Source organism: Macrotis lagotis, chromosome 3, assembly GCF_037893015.1.
Source record: "Macrotis lagotis isolate mMagLag1 chromosome 3, bilby.v1.9.chrom.fasta, whole genome shotgun sequence".
In the NCBI taxonomy this organism is placed as follows: Eukaryota; Metazoa; Chordata; class Mammalia; order Peramelemorphia; family Peramelidae; genus Macrotis; species Macrotis lagotis.
Window position 1 is genome coordinate 62845957 of NC_133660.1, and position 11399 is coordinate 62857355.

The following is an 11399-nucleotide window of genomic DNA, read 5'->3' on the forward strand; positions in this document are numbered from 1 at the left end:
TGTCATGGTCTTCTTCAAGAATATCAATCTGGAGCATCATTGATATGGATATTAAACAGTAAAGGATGACTTTCAAAAACAATAGTCCATAATGGATAACATCTTTATCATTACACAATTTGTCTGGTAGAAGTAAAGAATACATGATCCCAAATGCTTTTATTTTTTGTCAACTATACAAATAAAGAATTTGATTTAATAAAAATAGAATCTTAAAGACTCTCCTTCATCAAAGTGTCTTATCATGTATATGCTAACACTATAAACTTTAAAAGATAAAACAACAAAGGTTACTTTGTTCAATAACTCACTCAACATCAAATAATGCTTCCCAAAGATGTCATCACTCTCATTTAGAAAATACCTATGCAAAATTCAGATTGAGGAGGCAGTCTTTATAGATGTGGATATTCTCTGTATGTCTCTGTTTGCAGATGACTAAGTGCATAAATCCCTAAAACAGTGCAATACCTGATCAAAGATATCCAAATTTATTCAATATATTTTCACCTTATTGTAAAGTCTAAGTAGATGAAGAATACCTCTAATCATGAATCCATTAATTTAGCAAATATTTGGGGGGGGCAACTAATCTAATGTAATTCTTTGTATTGGAGAGAAAACAAAAAAATGAATTCCTGAAACTTCCACCCCATGATGTTTATTCTTCTTGATAAAAAAATGAAAACTGCTTCCTTTAAAGTGACTCCCATAATTATCAAACAGTAGAGAAACAGGCAGCTACCACTTTTCTCCATGTTTAGGGATTCTAATATCTTTCAACATATCTATACTTTGATAAGAAAAATTATAAAGGTATCCTTTGAACTTCCCCACAAAAATCTGTAAATTCATTGTGCTAAGTATAAAGAAAGGAAATACTATATTTGAGAAATCCCATAGGGTCTATGTAAAGGATTCTTTCTATAGTTCAGACTCTGATATCTGACAGTAGTACATAAAAACTATAGCTTTTACTTTTCGTACAGAGGAAACCACAAGTTTATTTATAAAGAACCCTCAGAGCCACAGAAGCATTTCAAAATATTATTAAGCAATGTTTATTTCATTTTTTCAAAATTAGTGTCTTTGTTTTCAAGTTAATTAAGTCAATTTAATCAAAGAACTAGTAATTGATCACTTAGTCAAAACAGTCTAATTAGAAGGCAAATGTCTTTCTAAGTTAAATGTATTTATTTTTATAGTTTTTTATAGTCTAGTAACAAAAGGAAATCATTTGTTTGAATGAAATCTATGTTCAATTATTATTCAATGCCTACCTAAGCATGATTAACTACCATTGTTTTTATTTTTTTTTCTGTTCCAAGCTTTTTATTATTTTTTCATTTATTTTTTATTCTCATTTTGTACAAATTTTTTGACATTAATAAAATATTCTTGTTTACAAGTAAACAAAATAGCCCTCCACCCATGAATATAGATAGGCTTGCTTGGGCGAAAAAAGTAAAGGGGAGAGAAAAAAATTAAAATTAAAAAAAATAATAATAATAATTGTAGGTATGGCCAGGTGGCGCAATGGACGAAGCAAAAGCCCTGGAGCCACGAGCACTCGAGCCCACATCCAGCCCCGTAGACACAACAATCATCCAGCCATGTGACATGCAAGCCACCCGATCCCCACTGCCCTGCAAAAACCAAGAAGAAGAAAAAAAAAGACCCAAAATAAAATAAAATAGTAATAATAGTAAGGGTGGCTGGGTGGCAGACAGAGCATTGGCCCTTGAGCCAGGAGCACCTGGGTCTGAATCTGGCCCCAGACACCCAAAGCTCACCCTGCTATGTGACCCCAGGCAAGCCACCCAGCCCCACTTGCCCTGCACCCTCCTGCAAATAATAATAACAAAAAAATGTGTTTCAGTCTTTGTTCCAACACCAACAACTCTGTTCTTTATGATAAGTCCATCACAAAAGTTACTTCCATATTTTTCCAACATGGCCATTGCTGATCGCAGCGCCCTCCTTTCTTATTTTTCCACTACCATGTACTATATTTTCTCTCCTTTCGCTCTGACTGTGCTGTAGGGTCGCTGAGTGGAGCAGCAGACAGATCCCTGGTCCTGGGGCCAAGAGGCCCTGAGCCCCCACACTACCCCTTAGGCCCAGAATCCACATGGCCCTATGGTCCTGGGCAGGCCTTCCAATCCCAGCCCCTTGCAAGAAGTAAAAAAGAAAATGTGTTATATTTGACCAGTCTTACCCCATGGTCTATCCTCTCCTCCTTTATTCACATCCCCACCCCTTCCCCCTGCTCCCCACTCCTTCTTTCTCCGGATGTCTATACCCCATTGAGTATATTTGCTGTTTCCTCTCCTAGCCATCTCTGATGAGAGCAAAGGTTCCCTCATTCCCCCTTGCCTCCCCCCTTCCATATCATTGCAATAGCTCATTGTATTAAAAAAAATCTTATTATGTGAAATATCTTGGCCTATTCCCCCTCTCCTTTTTCTTTCTCCCATTCCATTTCCCTTTTTTCTATTGACTCCATTTTTACACCATATTTTATCTTCAAATTCAGCTTTCTCCTGTGCTTCAACTATAAAAGCTCCCTCTACCTGCTCTATTAACTGAGAAGGTTCATATGAGTATTATCAGTGTCATTTTTCTATGCAGGAATACATGTAGTTCATCCTCATTAAGTCCCTCATATTTCCCCCCTCTCCTCCAATCTCCATGCTTCACCTGAGTCCTGTATCTGAGATCAAACCTTCTGTTCAGCTCTGGCCATTCCAAAAGGAACCTTTGAAATTCCCCTGGTTCATTGAAAGTCCATCTCTTTCCCTGGAAGCGGACATTCAGCCTTGCTGGGTAGTTCATTCTTGGCTGCATTCTAAGGTCTTTTGCCTTCCGGTATGTTGTATTCCAAGCCCTACGAGCTTCCAATGTAGTTGCTGCTAAGTCCTGTGAGATCCTGACTGCAGCTCCATGATATTTGAACTGTGTCCTTCTGGCTGCTTGTAATATTTTGTCTTTGACTTGGGAGTTCTGGAACTTGGCTATAATATTCCTAGCGGTTGGGTTTTTGGCATCTCTTTCTCGGGGAGATCGATGGATTCTCTCCATTTCTATTTTGCCCTCTGCTTCTAGAATATCAGGGCAATTTTCCTGTACTAATTCTTTGAAAATGATGTCAAGGCTCTTTTCCTGATCATAACTTTCAGGTATTCCAATAATTTTTAAATTATCTTTCCTAAGTCTGTGTTCCATATCAGCTGTTTTTTCAATGAGATATTTCACATTTTCTTTTGATTTTTCATTTTTTTGGTTTTGAAGTATTGATTCCTGATTTCTGGTAAATTCATCAATCTCCCTGAATTCTATTCTTTGTCTGAAGGATTTGTTCTCCTTAGAGACTTTTCTTATCTCTTTTTATATCTGGACAATTTTGCTTTTTAAAGCACTCTTCTCCTCAATAACTTTTTGAACTGTTTTATCCATTTGACCTAAGCTGGTTTTTAGCATGCTATTTTCTTCAGCATTTTTTTTGGATTTCCTTGACTAAGCTGCTGACTTCATTTTCATATTTTTCCTGCATCTCTCTCCTTTCTTTTCCCAGTTTTTCTTCCAATTCCCTCATTTGATTTTCAAAGTCTTTTTTGAGCTCTGTCATAGCCTGAGCCCAATTTCTGTTTTTTCTTGGAGTCTTTAAATGCAAGAGCTTCTGCTTCCTCATCTTCAGACTGAGTGTTTTGATCCTTCTTGGGCTCATTTGCAAAATATTTTTCAATAGTCTTCCTTTTGTTTCTCTGCTTGCTCATTTTCCCAGCCTGGGCCTGGTTTTGGAGTGCTTCCTGAGCTTTTGGGGCACTCCCACAAGGATCTCAGTGTTTGAGGCTCTGTCCACCTCCTGGTCTGTGAATGGCCATATGCACCCCGCTCTCTGCCACGGAGCTGAGGTGGGGGGGACCACTGCTGTTCTATGGGGGGGCCTAGACTGCGATCAGGATCTGAATGTGGTCAGAGCCCCAGAGTCCAGAGTCCTGTTCCAGAGGCAGAGGACAGAAGAACTCTGCAGTCTCTCTTCACTCCCCTCCCTCAGCTCAATGGGCTCATGCCCTGGAGGCTCCTGCTTACAGGCTCCGCCTGCTTCTGTTTCCCGCTCTGGGCTGCAGAAAGACCAAGCTGCTACCTGTGTGCCCCGAAGGCTGGGCTCCAAGTGCTCGCTCTGGCAGAGCCCCCCCCCCCTGCTGTTCCCCCACTTTGTGCCCAGTGCTCCCTGGGGTGCAGCTCAGGGGACTCCCCCGCTGCTGGGAGCCATGGCTCCCAGTACCCTGGGGCTTCCTTAGGGAGGCTGAAGTTCTTTCGCTCTGGTGGGCCACCCCTCCAGCGGGCTGCCACTCTAACCCCAACCCCTCCAACCCCAACCCCGGGAAGCAAAGCATTTCTGCTCTTTTCCAGGTTACCTTGAGTAGGAGAACTGCCTCACTGGTTCCCTTTGTGGGTTCTGTCTCTCGAAAGTTTAGTTAGAGTCCTTAGTTTATGAGTTTTTATCAAAGAGCTCCTAAGACTGGATCCCTTCTTGTCGCCATCTTGGCTCCGCCCCCCCACCATTGTTTTTAAAATAACTTCTTTAGTTTTGAAATTATATTTTCATTTTTCTATGCTTGACATCATGTATTGGTCTAAAAGTCAAACAAGGTAAATAAAAGGAAAAATAGTTTTCCAAAAAGCATCCAAATGAACTTTACTCTTCATTTAGGCTTTGACTATATACAGTTAATTAATCATATAATTTGTGCTTGTCTATCTTCTGCAAGAAACTTTTCCAGTCCTCCCTATTCCTCTGTTTATGCCACATTCTATTTATGCTTTCCCTATGAAATCACCTCTAATTTACTCTGAATATATTTTATATGAACATACTTGTTTGTCAGTTCTGTCTCTAATTAGAATATGAAATTCTTGAGGACCAGGAGTGTTTTTGCTTTTCTTTATATCCCCAACACCTAACAAAGATTTTGGCACATAGTTTGCCTTGTCCCATAATTTATGGATTCATTTGTTTAAGTCTATTTGAAATATATTGGAGCAATTATATGTATAGAAATATAAGAAAGTTTAAAGGACCTGGTTAATAAATTACTCAAAATGTTCATCAAGAAATTCCAGAAGGAAAAAATAAACTAATAGAAAGATAGCCAAGCAACTGCAAGAAGAAAATATTTGCCCTCATTACATTTACACAATTCTTTTGATTGATATTTAATTTTATTTTTCCAATTGTATATTATAAAAGCTTTTGAACATTCATACAATTTCATATTTATGAGTTATACATTTTTCTACCACCCTGCCTTCCCACTCCTCTCTCCTCAGAGGCAAATAGTTTAATTAAAGTTGTATAAGTTCATTTCTGTTTAACATGTTTGCATATGGTCATTTATGAATGAAGAATTAAGACTAAGGGGAAAAAAAAAGAAAGAAAACCATGGAATTAGAAGGAAAAACATAAGAGAATTTTTTTTAAGTGAAAATGGTATCCATAGCGATTCTATGGTGTTTTTTGTTTAGTTTTGTTTTCTTTTCCTCTGGATGTTAATGGCTATCCACAAGTCTCCCATGCTTGTCTAGATCTCTGAACTGAAGAGAGGAGCTACAGCCATCATGGTTTGTCAACTCACAATGCTGTTGATAATGGTCACAATGTTTTGTGGGTTCTGCTTCCTGTGCTCATCTTCAGTTCATGCAAATCTTTCCAAACATTTATGATTTCTTATACAGCAATAGTATTCCATAGCCTTCATATAGCATAACTTATTCAGCCATTCCCCAACTGATGAGCATCCCCTCAATTTCATATTCTTTGTCACTACAAAAAAGGGCTGCTATAAATAATTTTGAAATGTGGACATTTTCTCATATTTTTATGATTGCTTTTGCATTAAGGCCTAGTATTGGTATTGCTGGGTCAAAAGGTATGATCAGTTTTATTGCTCTTTGGATATAGTTTCCTACTGCTCTCAAGAATGATTGAATTAATTCACAATTTCACCAACATACATTAATGTTCTAGTCTTCCCATAAGTTCTCCAAAATTGATCATTTTCCATTTTAGTCATCTTAGCTAACCTGATAGGTATGAGGTGGTAGTTCATAGTTGTTTTAATTTGCATTTCTCTGCAATAATAATTTGGAGTATTTTATGATATGATTGCATCTAGCTTTAATTTCTTCATTTATACTGCCCATTCATATTCTTTGACCATTTTCCAATTGAGGAATGATGTATAACCTTATACATTTTATTCAGCTCTCCATATATTCTAGAAATGAGACCTTCATCAGAAATTCTAGCTCTAAAAATTGTTTCCCACTTTCTGTTTTCCTTCTAATTTTGGCTGCCTTAGATTTATTAATGCAAAAGCTTTTCAATTTAACAGAATCAGAATCATGAATTTGCAATTTATAATGTACTCTATTTCTTGTTTGTTCATAAATGTCTCCCCTTTCATAAATATGAAAGATAGAGTATTTCATGATCTGCTAATTGGTCTGTTATGTTATCCTTTATGTTTAAATCCTGTACCTATTTTGACCTTCTTTTAGTAGAGATGTACGTCTATGCATACTTTTTGCCATATTATTTTTTCAGCAGTTCTTGTCAAATAGTGAACTTTTATCCCAAAAGCTAATGTCTTTGACTTTCTCAAACAAAAAGATTTCTGTAATCATTTACTGCAGTATCTTTTGTAACTATTCTAATCCACTGGTCCATTATTCTATTTTTTAAGCAATACCAGGAAGTTTTTATGACTGACATTTCATGCTATAATTTTAGATCTGGTACAGGTAGGTTACCTGTAGGTTACCCCCTATATTTCTATTTTCATCAATTCTCTTAATATTCTTGACTTTTTTTGATCCAGATGAATTTTTGCAAATTTTTTTCCTACCTCTGTAAAATTGGTTTTTGGTTTATATTGATTTCTGTAGCACCTTTAAGTAATTTAATTCTGGCAAAAATTGTCATTTTTTTATATTGGCTTGACCTAACCATGAGCAATTGCCATTTTTCCATTAGTTTAGTTATGACTTTTATTTGGGTGAGAATTATTTTCCAATTGTATTCTTACAGGTTTTTGGTTTGTCTTGTGAAGTAGATTCTCAAGTATTTTATGCTGTCTACAGTTACTTTAAATGGAATTTCCCTTTCAATCATGGTATTCAGTCAACATATGGTAGGCACCAGGTGTCCCTTTTAACTTTTCTTTTAAATTTAAATTTTAACTTATTTTAACTTTTACTTCACCTTCCTTTTTATCAGTAGCTTTTTTCCTCTTTCTTTCCCTTCCTCGCTACTTCCTTATAGGGCCAAATATAATAAGAATATTATTCATTGTTCACACCCTCTTTCTTTCCCTCTATTATAATAGATCCTTCTACCTTTTCACCTTACGTTATTCATTCACTAATGCATAGTCTCCTCCTAGTATAGAACTTCTTTTTATGTTTTTTATTCTTTTTTCTCTTACACTTACAATCCCTTCATCAAAATATTTTCCTTTTATCTGTTCTGATAGAAGTATTCTCAAATATTGATAGATTACTTGATTGATTGATAAGCAACTTTGCTTCATAGTCATTAAGTACATTCCCTTCTGTCTCAACAGAAATATTCTACTCAAGAAGTAAATCACATCAAATTATAATTGATTTATACCATATTCTCTTTTCAAGTACCCTCCATGGATACACAATACTCCTAAGTCAAAGCACAATGCAAAACCAAATCATTTCATGGAATTTTTATGCCTCCCCCAATGAAAATATCCAGTACACTTTCTCCCTTTGTCTTTTAAAAACTTTCCATGGTACTACAACCCTTGTTAACTAAAGTATGGATTAATAAAAGATCATTTCTGATCTATTTATGTCCCATTCTTCCAAGTATCTTCCCACCTATTACCCCTATTATACTACAATCCTTCTTAACTAAAGTATATAGTTAAGTAAGGTCACTTCATGATTTAATTATGTATGGAGCCTCTAAGTATTCTAAGTACCAGGACACCCTGGAGGTCTCTCTTAAGAACTTTAGAATTGATTGTACAGCGTAGGAGACACTGGTACAGGACTGCCTGGCATGGTGTATCCTCATCAGAGATGTTGTGCTCTTTGAGAAAGGCATAATTGAAACATCTCAAAGGAAAAGTGAGATGCATAACTTTAGCTTAAGCACCCAGGTGTTCACATGGACCATATTTACCAGACCTCTGTTAGGACACTCCAAGCTCATATTGAGCTGATCAGCCACAGTTGTATGATTTGTCTCAAACACAGAGATGTCACTTTGATATTCTTCTGTAATGAATACAAGAACCAATCATACCCATATCCTCTAAGTATAATCCCTTCAATTATATACTAGTCTTTAACTTTGATAAGAGAAATACAATTCTCAAGAGTTACAAATGTTATCTTCCCTGGTAGGGATGTATAGATTAATGAATACTATCTTACCTAGGGTTCATTTTCCCCCTTTTCTGTTTACCTTTTTATATATATCTTGAGTCTTGTATTTGAAGATCAAATTTTCTGTTCAGTTCTGATTTTTTTAATCAGAAAATTTTGGAAATTCTCTTTTTCATTGAAACTCCATCTTTTCTCTAGACAGAATATGCTCAATTTTTCAGGGTATTTAATTCTTGGTCTCTTCCAAGTCTTTTGCCCTCCAAAGAATCATGTTCCAGACCCTCCAATCCTTTTTTCAAGTGGATGAGTCTTATGTAATTCTGATTGCACTTCCTTTTTATTTAAATGGATGCTTTTTGACTTAGGTGGCACAGTGGATAGAGAAGTGGCCTTGGAGTCAGGAGGATATGAGTTTGAATCCAGCCTCAGACAGTTCACTATTACTAGCTATGTGACCTTGGGCAGGTCACTTAACCTTGATTGTTTGACATCCAAGGCCATCTCCAGTCATACTGATCCAATCTGTCCACTGGGCCCAGATGACTGTGGAGGAGAAAATGAAACTGAACACAGAACCCCCTGCCCACACACACGCACACACACACACACACACACACAAAATCAAATCCAATATATGTGCTTGTCATGGCATCATCTCCCTGATATGTCATGGTCTTTTTCAAAAAGGAAAAGCAAGAATGTTTTTGATTGTTTGCAGTATTTTCTCCTTCAGCTGAGAATTCTGGAATTTGACTATGATAGACCTCAGAGTTGTTTTTTGTTCCTGGGTTACTTTTTTTCCTGGAGGTATTCTGTGTATTCTTTCAAGTATTATTTTTGCTTTCTTGATCAAGTATATTTACACAGTTTTCATTGATAATTTCCTGAAAGACATTTTCCAGGCTCCTTTTTTTTAAATTAAGGCTTTCTGGTAGACCAATAATTAGTAGATCATCACTCATGTATCAATTTTCCAGGTCATTTGTTCTTCCAAAAAGGTATTTACATTTTGTCAACATTTTCAGCCTTTTGATTTTGTTTGATGGAATCTTGCTGTCTCATAGATCTACTGGTTTCTATTTGTCCAATTCAAATATTTTAGTTTTGTTGTCTTCAGTTAGATTTTGTCTCCTTTTTCAGTTAGTTAAAATTTTACTATTAAATATTTTCCTTTTTAAGTGGATTTTTTTGATGAGGCAAATATTTTTCCATTTGGTCATATATAGAGATGGTATTCTCCATCACAGATACCCTAAAATTTTCCCTGATTATTGCACTGATAAAATGAACCAAGTCCATTAAGGTTGATCATCACCTCATGTTGCTATTATGGTGTACAATATTCTGGTTCTGCAAATCTCGCAAAACATGAGTTCATGCAAGACTTTCCAAGTTTCATTGAATTCCCATCCGTCCTGATTTCTAATAGAACTATAGTATTCAAAACCATACATATACCACAATTTATACAGCCATTCCCCAATTGATGGACATTCTCTCAATTTCCAATTATCTGCTACCACAATCAGAGCTGCCATGAAAATTTTTGTACAAGTGATGTTTTATCCTTTTTTATGATCTCTTCAGGATATACACCTAGTAGTGATATTTCTGGGTCAGAGGTATGCATATTTTATTGCCCTTTGGGCATAATTCCAAATTGCTCTCCAGATAAGTTGGATCAGTTCACAGCTCCAACAACAATGTATTAGTATCCCAGATTTCCCATATCCATTCCAACATTGATGATTATCTGTTCTGGTCATATTGGCCAGTCTGAGAGTTGTGAGGTAGTACTTCAGAGAGGCTTTAATTTGTATTTCTCTAGTCAGTAATCATTTAGATCAATTTTTCATGACTATGGATAACTTTCATTTCCTCATCTGTAAATTGTCTTTGCATATCCTTTGATTATTTGTCAATTGTGGAATGGCTTGTGTTTTTATAAATTTGACTCAGTTTTCTATTTATTTTAGAAATGAGTACTTTCTCAGAAATACTAGTTGTAAAAATTATTTCCCAATTTACTACATTCCTTTATATCTTGGTTACAGTTTTGTTTGTGCTAAAAATTTATATTTAAATGTAATCAAAATTATCTAGTTTGTTTTTAATGATTTCATAAACTGCTTCTCCTTCCATAGATCTGACAGGTAAACTATTCCTTGATCTCCTAGTTTGCTTATCATATTGTCTTTCATGTCTAAATCCTACATGCATTTTGATCTTATCTTGGTAGAGGATATGAGATGTTGGTCTAATACAAATTTCTTCCACACTAACTTCCAATTTTCCCAACAGTTTTTATCAAAGAGAGAGAGTTCATATCCCAGAAGCTGGACTCTTTGGGTTTATCAAACAGATTACTATAACTATTTCCTGTTATCTCTTTTACATCTAGTCTATTCCACTGATCCACCACTCTATTTCTTAGCCGGTAACAGGCAATTTTAGTGACTGATGTTTTATAATATAATTTTAGATGTGGTAAGGTTAATTCACCTTTCTTTGCACTTTTTTTTTCATTAAATCCCTGGATGTTTTTGACTTTTTTATTTCTTATATGAATTTATTTACCATTTTTTTCTAGCTCAAAGTAATTTTTTTGAATTTTGATTGATAATGCACTAAAGGCACTAAATAAGTAGTTTAGTTTAGGTAGAATTGTCATTTTTATTATATTAGCTCTACCTATCCATGAGCAGTTGATAATTGCCCTTTTATTTAAATTTGACTTTATTTGTGTGAGAAGAGTTTTATACTTGTTTTCATAGAGTTTCTGAGTCTGTCTTGGCAGGTAGACTTCCTAGCATTTTATATTGTCTGAAGTTACTTTAAATACTATTTCCCTTTCTTGCTCTTTCTGCTATATCTTGGTAGTAATATATTGAAATATTGAAAATTTATGAGTTTATTTTAAATCCTGTGACAAGTTGCTAATTGTTTCTAATAATTTTTAGATGATTTTT